Source organism: Dendrobates tinctorius, unplaced genomic scaffold (assembly GCF_039654945.1).
Source record: "Dendrobates tinctorius isolate UK_male_01 unplaced genomic scaffold, ASM3965494v1 ptg000069l, whole genome shotgun sequence".
NCBI lineage: Eukaryota > Metazoa > Chordata > Amphibia > Anura > Dendrobatidae > Dendrobates > Dendrobates tinctorius.
This window is the reverse complement of record NW_027361737.1, coordinates 20,090,601-20,114,017: the sequence shown is the minus strand read 5'-3', so window position 1 is coordinate 20,114,017 and position 23,417 is coordinate 20,090,601.

Sequence of the window (23,417 nt, the reverse complement as noted above, 5' to 3'; positions counted from 1 at the left end):
ATTCTCCCAAAACTCCTCTGGATCATCCAAATGCTCTCTAGCAAACTTCAGACGGGCCCGGACATGTACAGGCTTAAGCAGTGGGACACGTCTGGCACTGCAGGATCTGAGTCCATGGTGGCGTAGTGTGTTACTTATGGTAGGCCTTGTTACATTGGTCCCAGCTCTCTGCAGTTCATTCACTAGGTCCCCCCGCGTGGTTCTGGGATTTTTGCTCACCGTTCTTGTGATCATTCTGACCCCACGGGGTGGGATTTTGCGTGGAGCACCAGATCGAGGGAGATTATCAGTGGTCTTGTATGTCTTCCATTTTCTAATTATTGCTCCCACAGTTGATTTCTTCACTCCAAGCTGGTTGGCTATTGCAGATTCAGTATTCCCAGCCTGGTGCAGGGCTACAATTTTGTTTCTGGTGTCCTTTGACAGCTCTTTGGTCTTCACCATAGTGGAGTTTGGAGTCAGACTGTTTGAGGGTGTGCACAGGTGTCTTTTTATACTGATAACAAGTTTAAACAGGTGCCATTACTACAGGTAATGAGTGGAGGAAAGAGAAGACTCTTAAAGAAGAAGTTACAGGTCTGTGAGAGCCAGAAATCTTGATTGCTTGTTTCTGACCAAATACTTATTTTCCACCATAATATGCAAATAAAATGAAAAAAAAACAGACAATGTGATTTTCTGGATTTTTTTTTTCTCAGTTTGTCTCCCATAGTTGAGGTCTACCTATGATGTAAATTACAGATGCCTCTCATCTTTTTAAGTGGTGGAACTTGCACTATTGCTGACTGACTAAATACTTTTCCCCCCCACTGTACCACAGCCAGTAGTTCCTTCTCAATCTGAGCATATCCCTTCTCTGTTGTTGTAAGTGCTCTGCTTGCAAATGTGAGTGGTTGTTTGTTCTGCATTAATGTAGCTCCAAGAACCTTTTTCTGAAGCATCACATTGTACCACTACTTCTTGATCTGGATCAAAATACTTTAGGGTTGCTGCATCTGCAATAGCTTTCTTTACTGATTGGAAAGCAGTCTCCTGGCTTTCCGTCCATTCCCAGAGCACATCTTTGAGGGTTAGCTGTCTCAGTGGCTCACACATGTCTGGCAGATGACTGCAAAATTTGGAGAGATAATTTACCATGCCCAAAAATTGTTGTACTCCACAAACATCAATAGGGGTAGGCAAATCTTGTATTGCTCTCACCTTTTCAGGATCCACTTTTACACTGTTTGAAGTCAGACGATGTCCAATATAAGCCACTTCTGTAATTTTCAGTTTGAATTTGTCCAAGTTCAGCTTTATGCGTTTTGCTCTGCATCTGTCCAAAAATTGTATCATCTTCTGATCGTGATCCTTCATTGCAGATTCCATATCTTCACCTTCTCCCACTATTAGTATATCATCTCCTATTGTCTTCTCTCTAGGAAGTCCTTCCAAAGCCTGCATTAATGTCTGCTGGAACACCTCTGAAGCAGGTTTTAGTCCCATGGGCATTCTCAGCCATTTAAAGGGTCCAAATGGTGAAGAAAATGTCAATAAACTTGATTCTTCAGTCAGTGCCACATGCCAAAATCCATTTTTCACATCACATACAGAAAATATTTTAGCTTTTGATAGATCTGGTAGAACATCATCTAATGTCAGCATGGGGTAATGATTTCTTTTCAGCACCTTGTTGAGTAGCTTAGGATCAATGCATATTCTTAACTTGCCAGATGGTTTCTGCACTATGACCAAACTGCTGACCCAATCTGTGCTCTTATGGACTGGTGCTATCATGCCTCTTCTCTGTAAATCTTGCAGTTCTACTTTCAGTGGTTGCATTGAAGCTACAAGCACTCTCCTTGTAGGTAATCTGGTAGGCTGCACGGTGTTGTCAATTTCTAGCCTATATTTACCTTCAAAGCACCCATTACCTTCAAATAAATCAGCATACTTCGTTTTTATTTTCTGAATATCCAAGTTGTGCTCTGCGCTTAGTTTGGGATTTGGTATATCCTGGGAAACATCAACCGACATAATATTCTGAGACTCTACTTTTATTAAGTCCAATGTCTGAACAGCTTTTACTCCCAATAATGGTACATGTGTGGTGCCCCTGAGGTTCAGTCGCCACAGAGGTACTGCACCTTCTCCTAAGGTGTAGCGCCCCACCATCCAGGTAAGGTGGGAACTCCTTTCCACGCTCCAACACTCGCACCCCACACAACAGGGTAGTTCTGCACAACCACATTGCGGCTCAGTGCTTAGAGAGTAGCAGAGCACCTCTGGTGGTTCCCTGCTTGGAACACTGGATGTGCTGGGAGGTGGGTGGAGTTGAGATATATAAAAGAGTGGGAAAGTGTAGGATTACAGGTTCAGTCTGGCAGAAGGTCAGGCGGGTAAGAAGTTACTCAGACAGGAGTGAGGATCCCTGGAAGAAGGGATGGAGAATGGAGTGCTGCAGCTGCCTCAGTGATCTGAGCCAGCTGGCACGGGAAGGGAAAAGAAGGAGAAAGACGTAGAACTGCGACCTAAGCTTCCATAAGAGAGAGAAAGATCAGTACGGAACGAAGGAGTAAGAAGAACAGAGAGGACGTGGGATAGAAGAGGAACCCTGCCTATAGGTTCTCAGTGCAAGGCCGGGGCCCGGTCCCCGAGGTTGTATGGACACTTATAGTTCTGCAGCAGACACCGGTGGAGTAGTAGGCTGTAAATGCACTACTCCCATCTAAGACTTGGGGCACAACAGCAACTGATTAGAGAGCAGGGACTCAGGAGAAGGGAGTCCCCGAAGCAGGCTACAGCTGTCTGCCATAAGAGTAGAGTTCTTGGGAACATCTGACAAGAAGAACTCCAGAGTACCACGGTACTGGAGCTCTTCACACTTTAAGGCGCAATAGAGGAGTCATTCAGGAAAGGTACATGTTGGCGAGGAGCTTTCCATCTGGCTTGGAGGTTGGCTGAGTCTCTGACCCGGAGGACATGGCCCGGAGGCAGGCACCCTTGTGTACCGCAGACTGTGAGTAAAGCTTTGGAACTGCAAGCCTCGGTGTCCTCCATTCATTCTTGCGCCAACCCGCACTGCACCGCTACATCTGGGTACCATCCTTTACACTGCCTGTGCCTTTCGACAACCATTACAACTACACTGCCCTTGGACATCAGCCCTGCCTGTGGAGGGCTATACCATCACTGCTGCACCATAGCATCTATCCCAGAGGATCTGTCTGCAGCATCGGCTTAACACCTCCCTTGCCGAACACCACAGGTGGCATCACGAACTATTACATTCCATTAACTACATTCCCCCATTACTTGGGCGCCCAGGGCCACGGTCCAGGTCACCACTGCTGTGACACATCCCACTGACACCGGCCCAGTACCGAGTACCCCACAGCCCTGGGAGGGCAACTCACATGGTGTTAGGCATCGGATTTCTGTCACTGCACAGCGAGAATCCCGAGCCTTACTTCCAGCTGTCTCCCATTCCTCTCCAGCCGCAGAGGAGGTTGCTCAGCAAACTCGTCAGTCTAGGCGCTCTGCCCAGACCAGCTCCGTGGGTTTGCTTGCTGCTGCCACCTCTGGCACATCTATGGCAATACATGCTGCTCAGCAGCGAGATTCTCCAGGGCCTAAGTCCCCATGTCAGGCCACTGAGCATGCCCGTGGAGTGATTGCCAGGCCAGATGGTCCTTGTTCTTCTCCCATTTCCACTTCACCCTGCATTTTCTCTCCAGGGAGAAGAACGTCCGGGCCGATGCTCTCTCCCTCTCTGTGGTGTCATCTGAGGAGGAGCTTCGGCTGATAGTCCTGTCTGAGAGCCCGTGCCCCTGGAGTGATCTCCCATTGGAGATCGAAGGTCACGTGCTCAGGTCCTGCTCGTGTTCGAATTGGCTCATCCGAGAAGCCAGGAAGGTCCCAGACGCTCGCGGCTATAAAAGGTTCGCATGGCCGCTAGGACATGCGCTAGGATAGACTGTATTTACAGACTATGTGGAGTGAGTGATGTATGCACGTATGAATGTTTCTGGTGAATGACTCATTAAGAAACCCCTACCCTTGGTACGCATGTGTTGTGCAGCCTAGCCTGCTAGCGCCCAGGCTTAGGTGTAGGTAGGACAGAGGTTGAGTCAGGCATCATTCCTCACCAGGGACTCGGCATGCCTCAGTGCACGTGCTCCACTTCATAGCCAGTGTCTATAGCGGCGCTCGCGGCAGAGACGCCGCGCGCTCAGTGGGCCTAGAGGGACTCTAACCCCGTGTCCTTGGGATAGAGTTCTGTAGCCGTACACTGTGCGCTCTTTTGGCCGGGCTCTGTGAGCTAAACAGGCTCTGACATTTACGTTCAGCGGTTGTGCGACTCTGTGCATTAACAGAGTTCGCACCTGTTCACATTGGGTGACGTAACCCAAGTGTGACTGTTTTTACGCCGCTCTATTCTTCCGCCATTACTTAGCAGCAGTGTACCACCTCTGCACGGTGGACCCGGGGCTGCGAACGAACCTACTATTATTTTATAATTTGGTGCGTTCCGCCAGCCCTAACATTATCCTATCGCCAGGGTCTGGCTAGTTATGGCGGACAAACGGCGACTGCTGCAGTACATCCGGCAGCTGCAGGGCAGGTTGGCGGCTCTCGAGCGTCCAGCCTCAGCTGCGGATGTTACTGCGGTCGCTATTCAGGCAGCCACAGAGGCTGTCTCCCGTGTGACCACTGCCATCCCTGCCCCGACTTTGTCCCGCCTTCCACTGCATGAGAAGTTCTCGGGTGATAGTGTCTCTTGTAGGGGTTTCATGAGCCAGTGCTCGATACAGCTGGAGCTGCTGGCAGCACGATTCCCCTCCGAGCGAGCCAAAGTGGGATTTATTATTTCCCTCTTGTCGGGCAGGGCTTTGGAGTGGGCCACACCGCTGTGGGAGCGTGGTGATCATGTGGTGCAGAGTGCCTCTCAGTTCCTGGACACTCTGAAGTATGTCTTCCTGGGACCGCGAGTCACCCATGATACCGCGCTCCAGCTGTTGGCATTGTCACAGGGTTCGTCCATGGTCAGCCACTTTGCCATCCAGTTCCGGATTCTGGCCTCGGAATTAGAGTGGCCAGATAAGGTCCTCATTCTGGCATTCTGGAGAGGTTTGGCTGGCCATGTGAAGGACGCTCTGGCCACCAGGGAGATTCCTGCTACACTGGAGGAGCTTATCACCATCTCCACCCGTATAGACCTTCGCTTTGCCGAGCGAAGGTTGGAGCGGACTCAGTGTAGGCAGAGGTTTAGGTTGGCATCCAGTTTTGCTAAACCTCTGTGGAATCTCCCGATCCGGCGTCTGAGCGTCAGGGGGCTTCCCGCGAGGGATCCAGGCCCCGGCCCGCTCGAGCCCCTGTGATCTGTCATGGTTGCCGGCAGTCCGGTCACTTTGCCAACCAGTGCCCACAGCGGCTGGGAAGACGCTTGCCCCTATTGGCCGTAGGAGGCGGCTCACTAGAATCCGCGGCATTTTCCTCCAAGTTGTCCTTTAAGGGGACACTTGGGTTTGGTTCTTCCACTCTGGCGGTGGAGGTTTGCGTGGATTCCGGAGCGGAGAGCAATTTTATGTCATCTGCCTTCGCTCAACGGCATGCTATACCCCTGGTTATGATGTCTACACCAGTCACCGTCAGAGTAGTGAATGGCGCGACTCTGCCCTCACATATTACCCACCAAACCGCTCCACTGTTACTCTCGGTGTCTCCATCTCATCAGGAGACGATATCCCTCCTCGTCATGCCCGAGGGTATCGACCAGGTCCTTCTATGGGTCCCCTGGTTGTGGTATCACTCTCCCCATATAGAGTGGTCCTCGGGGAGAATTCTTGGTTGGAGTAAGTCTTGTGAGGGTAGATGTCTGAGGGAATGCATCCAGGTTGCCTCCACCGATGTCTCCGCAGATCTTTCCTCTCTTTCCAAACACTATCGACAGTATGCGGACGTGTTCTCCAAAAAGGCGGCCGAGACACTTCCACCGCATCGCCCCTATGACTGTCCTATTGACCTCTTGCCTGGTGCTGAGCCTCCTCGGGGTTGAGTCTATCCCCTATCTCTCCTGGAGACAGAGGCCATGTCTCAATACATCAGGGAGAATCTGGCAAGAGGATTCATTAGGAAGTCAGTGTCACCAGCGGGGGTGGGATTCTTCTTCGTCCAGAAGAAGAGTGGGAAACTACATCCTTGCATCGATTACAGGGGTCTTAACGCCATCACCTTTAAGAATAAGTATCCTCTACCCCTGATATCAGAGCTGTTTGATAGGCTACGGGGAGTGAGAGTGTTTACCAAACTTGATCTGCGGGGGGCTTACAACCTGATTCACATCCGTGATGGAGACGAATGGAAGACGGCATTTAACACCAGAGACGGGCACTATGAATATCTGGTGATACCCTTCGGGCTCTGTAATGCCCCAGCCGTCTTCCAAGATTTTGTGAACGATATCTTCCGGTATATGCTTACCACCTCGGTAGTAGTCTATCTGGATGATATTCTCATCTACTCTCCAGATATTGACTCCCACCGGAGAGATGTTTGCAAAGTTTTCGACCTCCTGCGGGCAAACTCCCTCTATGCCAAGTTGGAGAAGTGTGTGTTTGAGCAGGAGTCCTTGCCTTTCTTGGGCTATATCATCTCAGCCCAGGGTTTGGCCATGGATCCTGCCAAGCTACAGGCGGTGATGGATTGGCAGGGACCCCATTCTCTCAAAGTGGTGCAGCGCTTTATGGGGTTCATAAATTACTATCGCCAATTCATTCCCCACTTCACAACTTTGGTAGCGCCCTTGGTAGCCCTCACCAAGAAGGGTGCAAACCCCAAGTTGTGGTCAGAACCTGTCTCCAAGGCCTTCTCCTCTATTAAATCCCATTTCGCTAGCGCTCCCATTCTACATCGCCCCGATGTGGATAAACCCTTCATTCTGGAGGTGGATGCCTCTTCCGCCGGTGCTGGAGCGGTCCTGTTCCAGAAGGACTCGCAAGGTCGGAAGCACCCATGCATCTTCTTCTCCAAGACCTTCACACCGGCGGAGAGGAATTATTCCATCGGGGACCGGGAGTTGCTAGCAATGAAGTTGGTCTTTTCAGAGTGGAGACACCTCCTGGAGGGGGCTCGCCACCCTTTCCAGGTGTTCACCGACCACAAGAATTTGGTCTATTTACAAACAGCCCAGCGGCTAAATTCTCGCCAGGCCAGATGGTCCTTGTTCTTCTCCCATTTCCACTTCACCCTGCATTTTCTCTCCAGGGAGAAGAACGTCCGGGGCCGATGCTCTCTCCCTCTCTGTGGTGTCATCTGAGGAGGAGCCTCGGCTGATAGTCCCGTCTGAGAGCCCGTGCCCCTGGAGTGATCTCCCATTGGAGATCGAAGGTCACATGCTCAGGTCCTGCTCGTGTTCGGATTGGCCCATCCGAGAAGCCAGGAAGGTCCCGGACGCTCGCGGCTATAAAAGGTTCGCATGGCCGCTCGGACATGCGCTAGGATAGACTGTAGAATCATAGAATCATAGAATCGTAGAGTTGGAAGGGACCTCCTGGGCCATCTGGTCCAACCCCCTGCTCAAAGCAGGATTTGCTAAATCATCCCAGTCAGATGTCTGTCCAGCCTCATAGAATCATAGAATCGTAGAGTTGGAAGGGACCTCCTGGGCCATCTGGTCCAACCCCCTGCTCAAAGCAGGATTCGCTAAATCATCCCAGTCAGATGTCTGTCCAGCCTCATAGAATCATAGAATCGTAGAGTTGGAAGGGACCTCCTGGGCCATCTGGTCCAACCCCCATTTACATGTATTTACAGACTATGTGGAGTGAGTGATGTATGCACGTATGAATGTCTCTGGTGAATGACTCATTAAGAAACCCCTACCCTTGGTACGCATGTGTTGTGCAGCTTAGCCTGCTAGCGCCCAGGCTTAGGTGTAGGTAGGACAGAGGTTTAGTCAGGCATGAGTCCTCACCAGGGACTCGGCATGCCTCAGTTCATGTGCTCCACTTCATAGCCAGCGTCTATAGCGGCGCTCGCGGTAGTGATGCTGCGCGCTCAGTGGGCCTAGAGGGACTCTAACCCCGTGTCCTTGGGATAGAGTTCTGTAGCCGTACACTGTGCGCTCTTTTGGCCATTCTCTGTGAGCTAAACAGGCTCTGACATTTACGTTCAGCGGTTGTGCGACTCTGTGCATTAACAGAGTTCGCACCTGTTCACATTGGGTGACGTAACCCACGTGTGACTGTTTTTACGCCGCTCTATTCTTCCGCCATTACTTAGCAGCAGTGTACCACCTCTGCACGGTTGACCCCGGGCTGCGAACACACCTACTATTATTTTATAATTTGGTGCGTTCCGCCAGCCCTAACACATGGTTACCACCATGCAACACGGTAAATTCAACTCTATAACTCTTTCTGTTACATGGGTTCCGTATTTTGAGCTTACATGTCCCCATCGGTTTCAGAACACTTTTGTTGTACATCACCAGTACCTTGTCAGATGGCTCAATAGAAACCTGTTTGTTTAGCAGAGCAGATGGAATTACATTGCAGCTTGCTCCACAATCCAGCTGAAATCTAATGGGCTTCTCATCCAACAAGAATGTTGCATAAAGCTGCTTGACATCCTTGCCTACTGACTGCTTGACTACATTGACTTTCTCTGCTGCAGGCTGCAGTTGTAGCCATATAATGTCCTCTGCACTGTCAGTGTCTGGTGTCACAGTGTGGAAACGTCTGTACTGTTTGCCTGTTCCTTGCCTGCAGACAGCTGAGAAATGATTTATCTTTCCACATGATCTGCAGGTTTCACCATATGCTGAACACTTGGTTTTGTCTCTCTCATGTCTTTTCCCACAATACTTGCAGTGGACAGTGCTTATAGGGGAGCTTGGTCTTGTCTTTCCTTTCATAGATACTGCATGTATCTTATCATCATCATTATCACTGGTGCCTGCCATCATCTTCAGGCTGTGTTTTGTCAGCTCAGCAGCCCTGCAGATTTGCATGCATTTCTCTAAAGTCATGTCTTCCTCTCTCAGTAATCTTTCTTTGAGATGACTGTCTCTTATGCCACACACCATTCTGTCTTTGATTAGACTGTCCCTGATCTCTCCAAAACCACATGTTGTTGCCAGCCTCCTCATCTCTGTCAGATATCTGTCCACATTTTCACCATCTTCCTGATGTCTTGTGAAAAAGTTATATCTTTCTACTGTCTCATTCTTCTTTGGGTCACAGTGTTTATCAAATGCCTACACAATATCTGCTAGAAGGAGGTTGTCTGTGTGTGGGAGTAAGGTGTGGGCTAATTCTCTGCCATTTTACCCAATAAGGTAATAAAACAGCTTCACTTTCCGTTTGTCATCAGTAGGGGCCACTGTGAGATCCACATACAGTGTAAACTCTTCCTTCCAATGTCTCCAAGTCTGGGACAGATTACATGAAGTCACATCCAGTCCCTGAGGGGGTTCAGACCAGTCTCCATTTTGCAGTAATGTCAGGGAATCTGTTCTTACAAGTGCTGTGATCCTCTGTGATCCTCTCTACAGTCCCAGCCTCACACAAGCTCTGAGGTTTGCAGGTTCTGTGCCCAGCTGCCACCATGTTCTGTTATTTGTTTCGTGTCATGGATCACACTCCTTGGATATCTCCAGGCCCTTTATTACATGAGACTTGCAAAGCATTCCTCCATTACAAGATGTCTGCTAACAACAACTAACCAACAAGTTCTTAAACTCTATTTTACAAACATATGTAGTGAGACCCCTAGAGGCCACATCATCATATAACATATTGCTACAATTGTATTGACGGCGGCCATTAGGACACTAGAGCCGTATTGTGTCGAGGGCGGTCATTAGAGCATTACAGCTGTATTGTGTCAAGGGCAGTTATTAGTACATTTTAGCTTTATTGTGTCGCAGGCAGTCATTAGAGCACTACAGCTGCATTGCATTGATAGCGGCCATTAGGACACTACAGCTGTATTGTGTCGAGGGTGCTTATCAGGGCCCTACAGCTGTATTGTGTCAAGGGCGATCATTAGGGCACTATAGCTGTATTGTATCAAGGGCTGCCATTAGGGCATTACAGCTGCTTTCTGACAAGGTAAGGGGCTTGGACACCTCCAGGTATTGTGCACAATTGGAGGACTGTTGGCAGTAGATTTGCCTGCAGGCTTGGGAACTTGAAGGGAGCAGCTGGCCTGTGAGCGTCACATCCTTAGTACAAAATGCCACATACTAGGGACAAATATCGCCACACCATGACCTGACCACATGTTACCACCACATAGTGACTGAATAATACCACATACAAGGGACAAATACCACCATACCATCACCAGACCACATATTACCACCGCATAGTCACAGAATAATACCACATACAAGGACAAATACTGTCACACCATGGCCGGACCACATATTATTATCACATAGTGACCGAATAATACCACAAACAAGGGACAAATACCACCATACCATGACCAGACCACATATTACCACCACATAGTCACAGAATAATACCACATACAGGGACAAATGCCAGCACACCATGACCAGACCAGATAATACTACCACATAGAGACCTCCCAGTCCCCTGATTTTTCATAGTTACATGCATCCCTCTTCCCTAATTTATTATGTCCTCTCTCTCTCCCACCCCACCCTCTATTCATCATCATTTAGTATTCCCCACCCCTAATTCATCATCATTTGTTCTCCACCTTCAATTCATTATCATTTGTTGTCCTCCACTCACAATTCAGCATTTGCTCTCCCTCCTCCACTCCCATTTCAGCATTTGCTCTCCCACCCCACTCCAAATTCTGGATTTGCTCTCCCCACCCCACTCCCAAATCTGCATTTGCACTCCCACCCCCAAATCTGAATTTGCTCTCCCCACCCCCACCCCCACCCCCAATTCTGCATTTGCTCTTTCCACCCCCACTTCCAATTCTGCATTTGCTCTTCCGACCCCCACTTCGTCACTTGCTCTCCCCACCCCCACTTCCAATTTGCCATTTGCTCTCCACTCCCGCTCCCAATTCATCATTTGCTCTCCCATACACTCCCAAATTGTCATTTGCTATACCCCACTTCCAATTCATCATTTGCTCCCCCCCACTACCAATTCGTTATTTGCCCTCCCCCCATTCCCAATTTCAGCATTTGACCCCCACCACTCCAAATTCAGCATTTGTTCTCCCCCTACCGCTCCCCCACTCCCAATTTGTCATGTGCCCCCCATTCCCAATTTGTCATTTGCTCTCCCCAGCCCCTCTCCCAATTTAGCACTTGCTCTCCCCATCACCATCCCCAATACAGCATTTGCGCAAATTCACCCCAATTCAACATTTACGCTGCCTACCCCCAATTCAGCAGTGTGGGAAATAAGTATTTGATCCCTTGCTGAATTTGTAAGTTTGTCTACTGACAAAGACATGAGCAGTCTATAATTTTAAGCAGGGTCGGACTAGGCCACCGGAGAACAGGAAGATTCTCTTGTGGGCCCAGGCTCTGACACCTGCTGACGTATAGGACCAGCTGCCTAGGGCCCCTGCTGCTCCAGGGTCCCCCAGCCAGTGATGTGTCGCTAATAGCGGCACACCACACAGCTGCTATGGAGCCCCCGGTGCCAGCAGAGCAGCAGCGGGTGACAGGAAGCCAAAGCCTGTTCCTGCTAGTAAAGTGAAATGAATATTCACGCTTCTCCATGCCCCCGTGGGCGTGGAGAGGCATGAATATTAAGCAGGCAGTGTTTGCCGGAATCAGCGTGGGAGCGAGGAGGAGAGGTGAGTATAGTGTTTTTTTTATATATAGTGAGTCCTGATACCTCATATGAGGGGGGCAGCATGATACCCCGTATGGGGGGGCAGCATGATACCCCGTATGCCTAGCAACAGCCTGAAGTATTAATGATTTAGAGATGATCTACAAAGAGGAGTGGACGAAAATTCCTCCTGACATATGCGCAAATCTCATCATCAACTACAAAAAACGTCTGACTGCTGTTCTTGCCAACCAGGGTTTTGCACGAAGTGTTAAGTCTTGTTTGCCAGATCAAATACTTATTTCTCATTGCAAAATGCAAATAAATCTTTTATAATTTATACAAGGTGATTTTCTGGTGTTTATTTTTGATATTCTATCTCTCAATGTTAAAATTAACCTACCCTTAAAATTATAGACTGTTCATGTCTTTGTCATTGGGCAAACTTACAAAATCAGCAAGGCATCAAATACATATTTCCCCCACTGTACCTCTCATACAATCCCCTGCAGCTCCACTTTTGGACTGGAATCTTGGCACTCTTACATGACAGCGTGTACGCGATGATGTCATCGCATACGCACTGTCAGCAGTGAGTCACAGAGGAAGCAAAGGGAGTCCCTTGGAGTTGTGCTGCCGTCACGGCCATAACAATTCCAACCCTCCCTGCGCAGAGATGTACGCTGCCGTTGGCAGCACGCCAGCACACATACCCTGGGGCCCAGCGAGCAGAAGCACAACAGAGGGGGCCAGTACTGGGTATGGGCCCCTGCTTTTTACTTCTGTTCACCGTGCCCTATACAGCAGTAAGGCCTGATGTTGGCCCTAATGCTCAAACTGGAGCTACTATTTTGACATTTTTAACAAAACTGGATAAAAACGTATTTAAAAATTGGGCATAGAGATTGACACGCTAGGCATAGTTTTCCTTTTGCCTGTTGATAAATTGTGCAGATTGGATCAATGGTTAACATGTTTATTGGCGCAAGAAAGGTAAAGTTACAAAAGATGCAATTTCTCCTTGGTTTATTAGTTTTCACATGCAGGGTTATTACTATGGGTATGGATTTTTCGAGATGTCTCTCTTTGGCTAATGGTAGGTGTTACTTTACAGCACCATCTCATTAGGGTAACTAGGTCTATGCAACAGGATTTATTGGTGAGGTGGAGTTTCTAGCACTTATATAATAGCAGGACTTTTTATCAGAGTGAAGAAATGTCCAATGTTGAAATCTGTTAATGCACTAATGGTCCTAAACCTTGGCGTTTGGAACTTTTCTTGGTGGGTCTAGGGTGTGCTGGCCTAAGTTGTGGTTCAAGCTCATGTAGGGACGGAATTTAACCCTACTTGAATTTTTCTCAGTTTTAGCAGTTGTGGAGTCTCGGTGGGAGTTTTCGATAAACAGAATACATTTTTTCTCAGACAACTTATCAGTAGTAGGGATGAGTGGACCCCTGGAAGTCTAGGTTCTGGTAGCCAACCGAACTTTAGTCAAAATTTCAGTTTGGGTACCAGAAATCAATGGCGAGCTAAGCTTTGGAGTTGGGAAAAAAATCTCTGTCACAAGAAAAAAATGCTATTATCCTGCACATATCGAGTTAATCTGCAGGTTAACAGCGTTATTTACCTGCCCTATGCCCTCACTTAGCCATCGCTGCTGGGAGAAAAATAATTTTATTCTCCATCGACAGCGCTCCGGTTTCACTCACTGGGCAGCGCTAGTGCAGATTCAGTCACTGCTCTGAGTATAGAGAGCAGTGGCTGTAATCGTGCTTCTGGCCCTGACTGACAGCCAGCCCCAATGCAGAGCCAGAGTCAGTCAGGGCCAGGGGTGCAGTTACAGCCGCTGCTTTCTGCATAGAACGCTGACTGAACCAGCGCCGGCGCCACCCCCGTTACTTAAACTCGAATGCTCCTGGGCAAAATAAAGTTCATTCTCTCCCTCAGCATTCGAGTAGGTGTGGGCGTTGGGCAGGTTAATACCGCTATTAACCTTCTGATTAATCCTATATCCAGTTTAATCCATTAATCCATTTTTTTCTGGTGACAGGTTCCCTTTAAGGGGTGTTGCAATGGAGTTTCATCCAGAAGAGCTGGTCCAGGGTGATCTTTTTGAAATTGTATGGATTACCTCATGTTCTAAAATATTTAATGATACAGCAGAAATGTGGCCTAATCATCTTAAAAGAAGTCACAAGTCACTCTGCAAAAATATTGTGACTTTTGGCATTTTCGCACCAGTCCCAACCAGCTATGCCAATATGGACATGGCATGGATATGACATGAACGGGAAAGGGTGGGGTCACGCCTGCCTGTAAAATTCATCATACATTACACCACTAAAATGCCGTAACTTACTCCAGAAGTCTACATCTGCCACTGACAGGCGTACATTTCTGGCGACAGTCCTGCTGGATACCAAATGCGCCGATTAATGAACCAGGTCAGTGAACTGCAGAAAGCGCTTCATTAAGACTAGTGTGCGCTATGCCAGTCTTATTGAATCGCCACCATAGTTTAAGAGTTCAGACATCTGTTTTTTTCACGAATGAGAAAAAATGGACCAAGTTTCATCACTGAATTTCATCCAAGTTTGCTTCGAATGTCAACAGTTTTTCTCGTATGTGAAATAATAAAAAAAAGTTTTTGTATACTTTTCCTTGTAACAGTCCGTGAAAATCAGACTGCACTTGGATGCCATTGCCAATTTAAATACGACACTCTGATCATAATCAGATATGTCTCTGAGATTTTGAATGGACTACTCAGTCTGTGGAAAATCATGGATATGTGAATGACCCCATACACTATGACAAATAAAAGTGCTATCCGTGCAAAACATGTATAGCACTTGTGCACAAAAAACGCGCATCTGAATGAGGCCTTAGGTGTACTTATGAGTATAGCTCTCCCTTGGACTTGTGCCACCTTTCACATTGACAGCTGATGGCTTTGATTTTACAATTAAACAGGGGAGGAAGGTAGCTGAAAAAGCAGTGACTTCTAATTCAAAGACCAGATGTCATGGTTCCACCCCTCAGTGTTTCTGGGATGCAGTTACTGACAGCTCGGCCGTCTAATCTGGTATAGGGGTGTGCTGAAGCTGTCAGTACTTTGATTGACAGCTTGGCCATCCAATCTGGTACAGGGGCGTGCTGCGCTGTCAATGAGTTGATTGATAACTCAACTTTCCAATCTGAGACTGTGAGGCGTCGGCTGTCTACATGTGTTCATTATTCCAGTTAATGGCCAGGCTTCTTAACTGAGCTGTGTCTCCCAGAACTCTTCCAGATGTACATGCAGCTTGTGAGGTTTGTGCTTTCCAGTGTCTTGAGTTCTGTTTGCTTGATCTGTTGCCTGACCTTGGATTTTGTTCTGACCATCCACCTGTTTAACCCCTTCAGCTCTGATCCGTTATCCTCCTGGTACTCTGACCTCGAAACGTTACCTGACTACGCTTTTGTCTCTTCCTTCTGTTTATGATGTACCCTCCTGGCTTCTGACCCTGGACTCCTTGACCACTCTGACTCACAGCTTGGCCGTGAGAAGTGACTAGCGTCACACTAGGGCAGACAGAGGGACCGGGGAATCACAGATGTGGAGGAGAAGACCCAGTGCACAGTTCGGCCCCTGTGCACTGAAATCTATTTAGCAAAAAACTTCTTATGCTGATTAATGAAGTGGCTTTCTTCAGCAAAGGTATAAATTTGATTAGTCTGACAGCCCCATTATAGCCATGTATTTACCTTACATTAAAAAATCTTGCTGACAGGTTCTCTTTAACTTTCCTGGATCCTTACATTCCTTAATCAAGAACCTGCAAAAAAACACTAGTGCATGCCCTCATCATCTCCCACCTCGACTACTACAACCTCCTGTTTTGTGGCCTCCCTTCTAACACTCTATCCTAAACTCCACTGCCCGACTAATCCATCTATCCCCCAGCTATACTCTGGCCTTTTCTCTCTGTCAATTCCTTCACTGGTTCCCCATTGCCCAGAGACTCCAGTACAAAAGCCTAACCTGGCATACAAAGCCTTCCACAACCTGTCTCCTCCATACATCTGTGACCTAGTCTCCCGGTACTTACAGGCATGCAAGTACCGATCCTCACAAGATCTCCTTCTCTGCTCCCCTCTTATCTCCTTTTCCCACAATCGTATACAAGGTTTCTCCCGTGCATCCCCCCTACTCTAGAACTCTGTATCCCAACATATCAGACTCTTGCCTACCGTGGAAACCTTCATAAGCAAAGGACAAGCCTACAACCTGCAGTTACCCTTGTTCCACCATACTGCTGCATGACCAGCTCTACCTTCACCTACTGTATCCTCACCCACCCCTTGTAGATTGACACTTGGATCAAAATCTGTCAAAGTTTAATCCGAGTGTCATCTGAGTGTGATTCTCTAAGCCAGAGAAACCAAGGAAAGATATGCCCTCAGGCCGCCCCAAAGCAAATACATGTTCCTCATCATAGAGACAGTGAGAGAGACAGACTGTTTCTGCTTCGGGCCAACCTGTGGTGATGTCATGATCACATGACTAGTACATGTAATATATACCTGGACCTGTGGTTCAGTCTGTGGTGTATTGGGAGAGAGGTGTAACTCCCATGTGGGTCCCATAGGAGCTAAGGATGCTGTGTGCGTACTACCTGCAGTGAAGCCTGCAGGACAAGGACTCTGAGAGACTTTATCTTTTTTTTAACTTTTTGCCAGAAAGGCTTTGTTTGTTTTTCCTGAACCCTGCGGAGGTTTATGCTGTTTAAAATATACCAGCAGGTAAATTTCTACTAGACTGTTCCTGTGTCTACCTTTGTGAAGCAGCGGAGCAAGTCAACCCCTCACAGAGCGTACATTGGACTGAACTTGGATGACATCCGAGTGCAGGCCTATGTTTTACACGCACCCATAGACTTGAATGGCTGTGTGTGATTCGAATATTGGAGCCACTTGCAGCATGCTGCCATCGTTTTCTCATGCCGAATCGGCATGAGAATATAATTTCAGATATGCACTGCCCAATAGTATAACACTGGGCCAAGTGCTATCAGATAAAACATCATCTCATAGCACTCGGCTGTATTATACGGCAGTGTGATTGAACCCTAAGGCCGGGGTCACACATGCGAGAAACTCGCATGAGTCTCACACCTCAATATCCGGCACTGCCGCCAGCACTCGGGACCGGAGTGTGCGGCTGCATAGAATTACATTCAGCCGCACACTCCGGTCCTGAGTGCCGGCAGCAGTGCCGGGTATTGAGATGCGTGACTCATGCGAGTTTCTCGCATGTGTAACCCCGGCCTTACAGTTGCCCTATAATTCTGCACATAGATATATTCCTAAGGCAACGTTCACACTTTCAGTATTTGGTCAGTATTTTCCCTCAGTATTTGTAGGCCAAAACCAGGAGTGGAACAATCAGAGAAAAATCTAATAGAAACACGTCACCACTTCTGTATTTACCACCCACTCCTGGTTTTGGCTTACACATACTGAGGTAAAAAACTCACCAAATACTGAACGTGTGACCGTGGCCTAAAATAGACTAAACCTCACTTTTTAATTTGTTAAATATTCAAATTTCAGTTTTAATTACTTTTTGGATTGACCTCAGTGGAGTTGTTTAATGATAAAATGAATTATCAAAAATGCTAACGGCCTAATAATTGTGCGCACAGTGTATATGTAGAGATGAATATCACGGTGCTGCATTCTGTGTCAGTGCACGGCGTAGGGAGCGATGTGCTGCAATCTGATAAATATCTTATTACCATACTTATTTGTCAAATGCATTCTGTAAGCATGAAAAATAAACCACTTTGCATCTAATGACTAATATAAACCACTTATCTCATCTAGGTGATTGGAAATAACGCACAGGGACTTCACATCTCAAGTGATGCAGACTTTTTTTTTACATAATTCGTTTAAAATGTTGTAAGACAGAACAAAAGTAAAATAAAACTTATCGCTTTGCGGTGGAAATGAAATGCACAATAATGTGATACGGAGGAATGAGAATAGCTAGAAATTCAATTTTTCTCTTTGATATCCACTGCCCATGACTACTTAGAATCAGATTTTTTTTTCCAGTGCTACAAATAGCAGCGCTATGCATAGAAGAGGAGACTATGCACGAAACGGCGCTATACATAATGAGAGGATGCTATATAATACAGGATGGCTCTATATACAGTGGGGAAAATAAGTATTTGATACTTTGCCGATTTTGCAAGCTTTCCCACCTTCAAAGAATGGAAAGGTCTGTAATTTTTATTGTAAGTACACTTCAGCCGTGAGAGACAGAATCTAAAAATAAAAAAAACAAAGTCACGTTGTCTGATTTACAAATAATTAAATTGCATTCTATTGCATGAAATAAGTATTTAACCCTTTAATGACATGCGCCGTACTAGTACGGCGCATGTCGTGTCTCTCCCTTTGATGTGGGCTCCGGTGCTGAGCCCACATCAAAGTCGGACATGTCAGCTGTTTTGAACAGCTGACACGTGCCCGCAATAGGCGCAAGTGGAATCGCGATCCGCCCGTGCCTATTAACTAGTTAAATCCCGCTGTCAAACTCTGACTGCGGGCTTTAACTAGAGCTTCCGGCCACGTGGCCGGAAATATGCACACCAACGACCTCCGTCACGTGATTGGGGGTCATCGGTGCAGTGCCATGACAACCAGAGGTCTCCTCAAGACCACTATGATTGTTGATGGCAGATTGCTATGAGCGCCACCATGTGGTCGGCGCTCATAGCAATGCTGTAATTCTGCTGCATAGAGGTGATCTATGCATCACCTCTCTGTAGCAGAGCCGATCGCGCTATGGCAGCTTCTAGCCTGCTATGGAGGCTATTGAAGCATGCCAAAAGTAAAAAAAAAAAAAGTGTTTAAAAATATTTAAAAAAATGAAAAAACATAAAAGTTCAAATCACCCCCCTTTCGCCCCAATAATAGTAAAACAATAAAAGAAAATCAAACTTACACATATTTGGTATCGCCGAGTTCAGAATTGCCCGATCTATCAGTAAAAAAAAAGATTAATCTGATCGTTAAACGGTGTAGCGAGAAAAAAAAATCAAAACTCCAGAATTCTTTTTTTTGGTTGCCTCGAATTGCATTAAAATGCAAAAATGGGTGATCAAAAGATCGTATCTGCACAAAACTGGTATCATTAAAAAAGTCAGCTCGCGCCCCAAAAATAAGCCCTCACCCAACCCGAGATCACGAAAAATGCAGACGCTACAGGTCTCGGAAAATGGCGCAATTTTTTTTTAGCAAACTTTGGAATTTTTTTTCACCACTTAGATAAAAGAGAACCTAGACATGTTTGATGTCTATGAACTCGTAATGACCTGGAGAATCATAATGACAGGTCAGTTTTAGCATTTAGTGAACCTAGCAAAAAAAACAAAGAAAAAACAAGTGTGGGATTGCACTTTTTTTGCAATTTCACCACACTTGGAATTTTTTCTCCCGTTTTCAAGTACATGACATGGTAAAACCAATGGTGTCGTTCAAAAGTACAACTCACCCACAAAAAAAAGCCCTCATATGGCCATATTGATGGAAAAATAAAAAAGTTATGGCTCTGGGAAGAAGGGGAGCGAAAAACAGAAACGCAAACCGAAAAAGGGCTCCGTCATGAAGGGGTTAATCACCTACCAACTGTAGCGTCGGCATCCCTGAACGCTGCCCCTCTTCCCTGGCAGGGACACCAGGTATCTCACCACTGCAGATCCACATTCATTGTGCTTAGGGCGCACGAACACGCGTGGTCCCCTTCTCTTAAAGGGACAGCGCATGCTGTCCTAAATTGTCCCCAGCCAATGTGCACAGCCGACAGCACTTGCTGTGCCAGTCTATACATCATCTGGATCCTCCAGCACTTGCCATGCCAGTCTCTACATCATCAGGACTTGCCAGAACTTGCCGTGCCAGTCAGCATATCAGCTGGACCCGCCTGTACCAGCTGCACGAGCCTGCACATTAGCCGGACCCAACTGTACCAGCTGTGCCAGTGTAGGTACGTGTGCCGACTGGGGGGTGGTCCCTTTTTCGCCGCGAACAGACTGGAGACAGAAACCGATGCACGTTCAACAGGTCCTCTTTATTGGCCGTCCTACTGACGACCACAGCAGTACGCCAGCTTCCATACACACAGGTCTGGGTACCTTTCACCTTCTTCTCTTTCCTAAATTGATATCCCTCACGGTTCTATCGCTGTGGCTGCCCTAGGCCTACCACCACAGCGCTTCGCCTGTCCGAGTCTGTCCATCTGGTACCCCCGGGCTTCCTCTGTCCTGCGGCTCTCCTGTCAGGGCCACCCCCTGACTGTTTCTCCTTCCAATCCCTCCCTGAGTTCTTCCTCTCTGTCTCTTCTTCCTTCAGTCTCCTCCTCTGCTGAACTCCTCCTCCTGGACTGGCTTCCTTCTGGAACTCTCTCTCCCTTTTTATTCCCCTCCCTGGGAATTCCCCTCTTGAGTCCCTGTAACTCCGCCCACCATGACTCTGTGGTTTCTTTAGCATTAGCTGCTGTTAAGTCCTTTCGCTGCCTTCTTCTGTCTCCCTATAGTGGCCAAACCTCAGTACTGCACTGTCTCCTTTTCCTGCTGTTCTTGGTCTCCCCCTAGTTGTCAAAACCCAGTACTTCACCATCTTTCACTGCCTCTAGCTGTCTCCCCACATGTCTATACAAATTCACATCACGCATATCTACTGCATATCTTATATTCACTTTCCTGCTTCAGACAGGTCCATAGGTCAGTCCACTTCCCTACACCAGTCTGTATATCAGCCAGACCCGCCTGTATCAGCTGTGCCAGCCAATATTGTATTGTAACGGATTCAAAAAGGATTGTAATGAATAAGAAAAATGCTCACGCAAGAATTGAATAAACTAAATTGGATTTACTTAATAAATTATAAGATTAAATAACAACAGTATGAGCAACAAAATACATGTGAATTGAAAACAACCATTACATACATTACATTATTAAGAGAGAAAGTCCTTCAATCTGCATCCATCTCTCTTCTCAGTCTGTTCCTCTGTGTGTCCTCCCTCCCTGTATATCTGTGTGCTCTTTTATGTGTATAAACTTCTTTGATGTCAACAAGGCATATGTACTGGAGGCTGAAACTTCCTCCAATTAGGGTAAACATCTCCTGGGAAAGCTCTATAAAACGAACTCTCATCTTTGGATGTCAAAGGTCCTTTTGTTAGAAGATGAATGTAAATGACCTGGTCATTTACATTCCTTTGTTTAGAAGACAAGTGATAAGATAATAAAAACTAGTTATTTGCCCTCTTTGGACAGTTTGACCTTCAGGAAGGTTTAGCAGAATGAGATATATATTATGTGTATTAAACCATATCAATATTTAGTAAAATAATTAATTGGAGTGTTAAAACCATTAAAAATAACTCGTACTATACATGTATATCAGCTGGACCCACTAGCACTTGGTCTTCATCAGAAACCAAGCCTAATCCCACCTTCAGGAGCTCTAGTGAAAAGTCAGGTGTTCTGCTAGTCATGCCCCTCCAGGCTCTCAATGGACCACAGCACAGTTGTTGCACCACTCCCATTAGGCTGGGTTCACACGTAGCGGAACTCTCGCAGAAATTACCGCGAGAGTTCCAGAATTCCATTCCATGGGAAAATCGCATTTTAAATTCCCATGATTTTCCCGCGGAAAAACTAGCATTTTGTAAGCGTAATTAGCTTGGAGAACTGATTGACAGGTTGGTCACACTCATCAAACAACTTTTTACTACTGAGGCCGCCTATGCAGCATCAGTAGTAAAAGATAAAATGTAAAAAATAATAAAAAAAAATAAAAAATGGTGTTATTCTTACCTTCCAATGTCCCGCTCAGCCTTCCCGCCTCTCTCCACGCTCCCGTTCCCAGTAATCCTTTGCGAAAATACCCGCGATGACGTACGTTCTTGCGGGATCGCGACGTCTCGCGGTAATTCGCCATGACGTCGCGCGAATGACCGCGAGACTTCGCGTTCCCGCGAGACTTTGTGCTTCCGCGAGAACAGACGTCATCTCTTGCATTTTCGCAAAGGAGTACTGGGAACGGGAGCATGGAGAGAGGCGGGAAGGCTGCGCAGGATGTTGGAAGGTGAGAATAACAATATTTTTTATTTTAAATTCTATTTTTTACAGGGATATGGTACCCAAAGCCCGGAGGACAGTCTCCTCTCCTCCGGACCGTGGGTACCATCCTCAATTGTTCTGCTTACTTTTCGCATGGTGGGCACAGCCACATGCGGAAGGTAAGCAGAACAATGCATTTCTATGGGTGCAGGATCGCCGCGATTCCGCAAAATTAATGAGCATACTGCGTTTTTTACCGCGAAGCGATTCCGCCGCGGTAAAAACTGCAGCATTAGCACAGCATTGCGGAATCCCATAGGAATGCATGGGATGCTTATTTTTCGCGTTTTCACGGCAAAATCGCGCGGTTAAATCCGCCACGGAAACGCGAAAAAACGCCACGTGTGAACTCAGCCTAACAGTTGGCATAGGCCATGAAATCTACTGGCTCTCAGGCTTCCTCTATCTCTGACCTCCACTAGGTGGTCTCCTACCAGAAAGACCAGCAGCATAAAATCCTTTCCTACCCATGGACAGTAAACACACGTCTTGAAACACTGTAGTAAACTCCAGCTGCTGCACCTACCCAAGTGGAGACCACCTCGGCCATGATCCAACAGTCTGCCAGCTATGTGCCCGACTCTGGACTCTGTCTGTCATAATGTAATAACGTTATGGCAGCGACCCTGCCCTATGTTGGGGGGTTTATTTACAAGTTCAGGCTGCACTTTGAACTCTTGGCCCACCAGTTTGTCTCCAACCTGGTCAAGGTGGCATTCGTCATGTCAAATTACACTGGCAAAGCTCTAGCATGGCTTAATCTCCTATGGAAGATAGGGGATCCTCTTGTGTCGAACCTGCAGTCCTTCTAGAGGTCTTCCATAAGGTCTTCAATGTCAATGTGCCCAACTGTACTTCCACTGGAGCATCTTCTCTACTCAGGCTGTGCAGGGTAACCTCATAATTGCCGGTACGCTATCCATTTTTGTACCCTGTCATCCAAACTTGCCTGGAATAATGAGGCTCTGGTGGCTACCTTTTGGGAAGTCATTTCTGGGCGAATCAAGGATGAACTGGCCTGTCATGATATTCCCACTGCATTGGATGACCTGATGTCCTTGGCTACCCGGATAGACATCAGGTTTCAGGGGCGTTCCAAGGAGGTGACCAGTGAGAGAAAACCAGCGCTCCTAGCACCAACCTTCCAAAGGCCGATCACTCAACAAGTCTCAGCTTTGACTAAGCATCGTCAGGAGGTTCGTCTTATAGATGTAACATGCTTCTATTGTGGCAGTCCCGAACATCTAATGTGACCCTACCCCGAGAAACCGGGAAACTCCAGAGTCTAGGGTCTGTTGGAGAGGCTACACTGGGCAAGAATCGCTCCTCTCCATTGCTGTCTCTGATAGTATCTGTCCTGTCCTCTGCGGCAATATCCATTTTGTCAAGTCAGCCACCTGGACTCCAAGTCCACAGGCAATCTCATCCAGCTGGCCATTGTACAGCAGTATAAAATCCTGATCCAACGTCTAC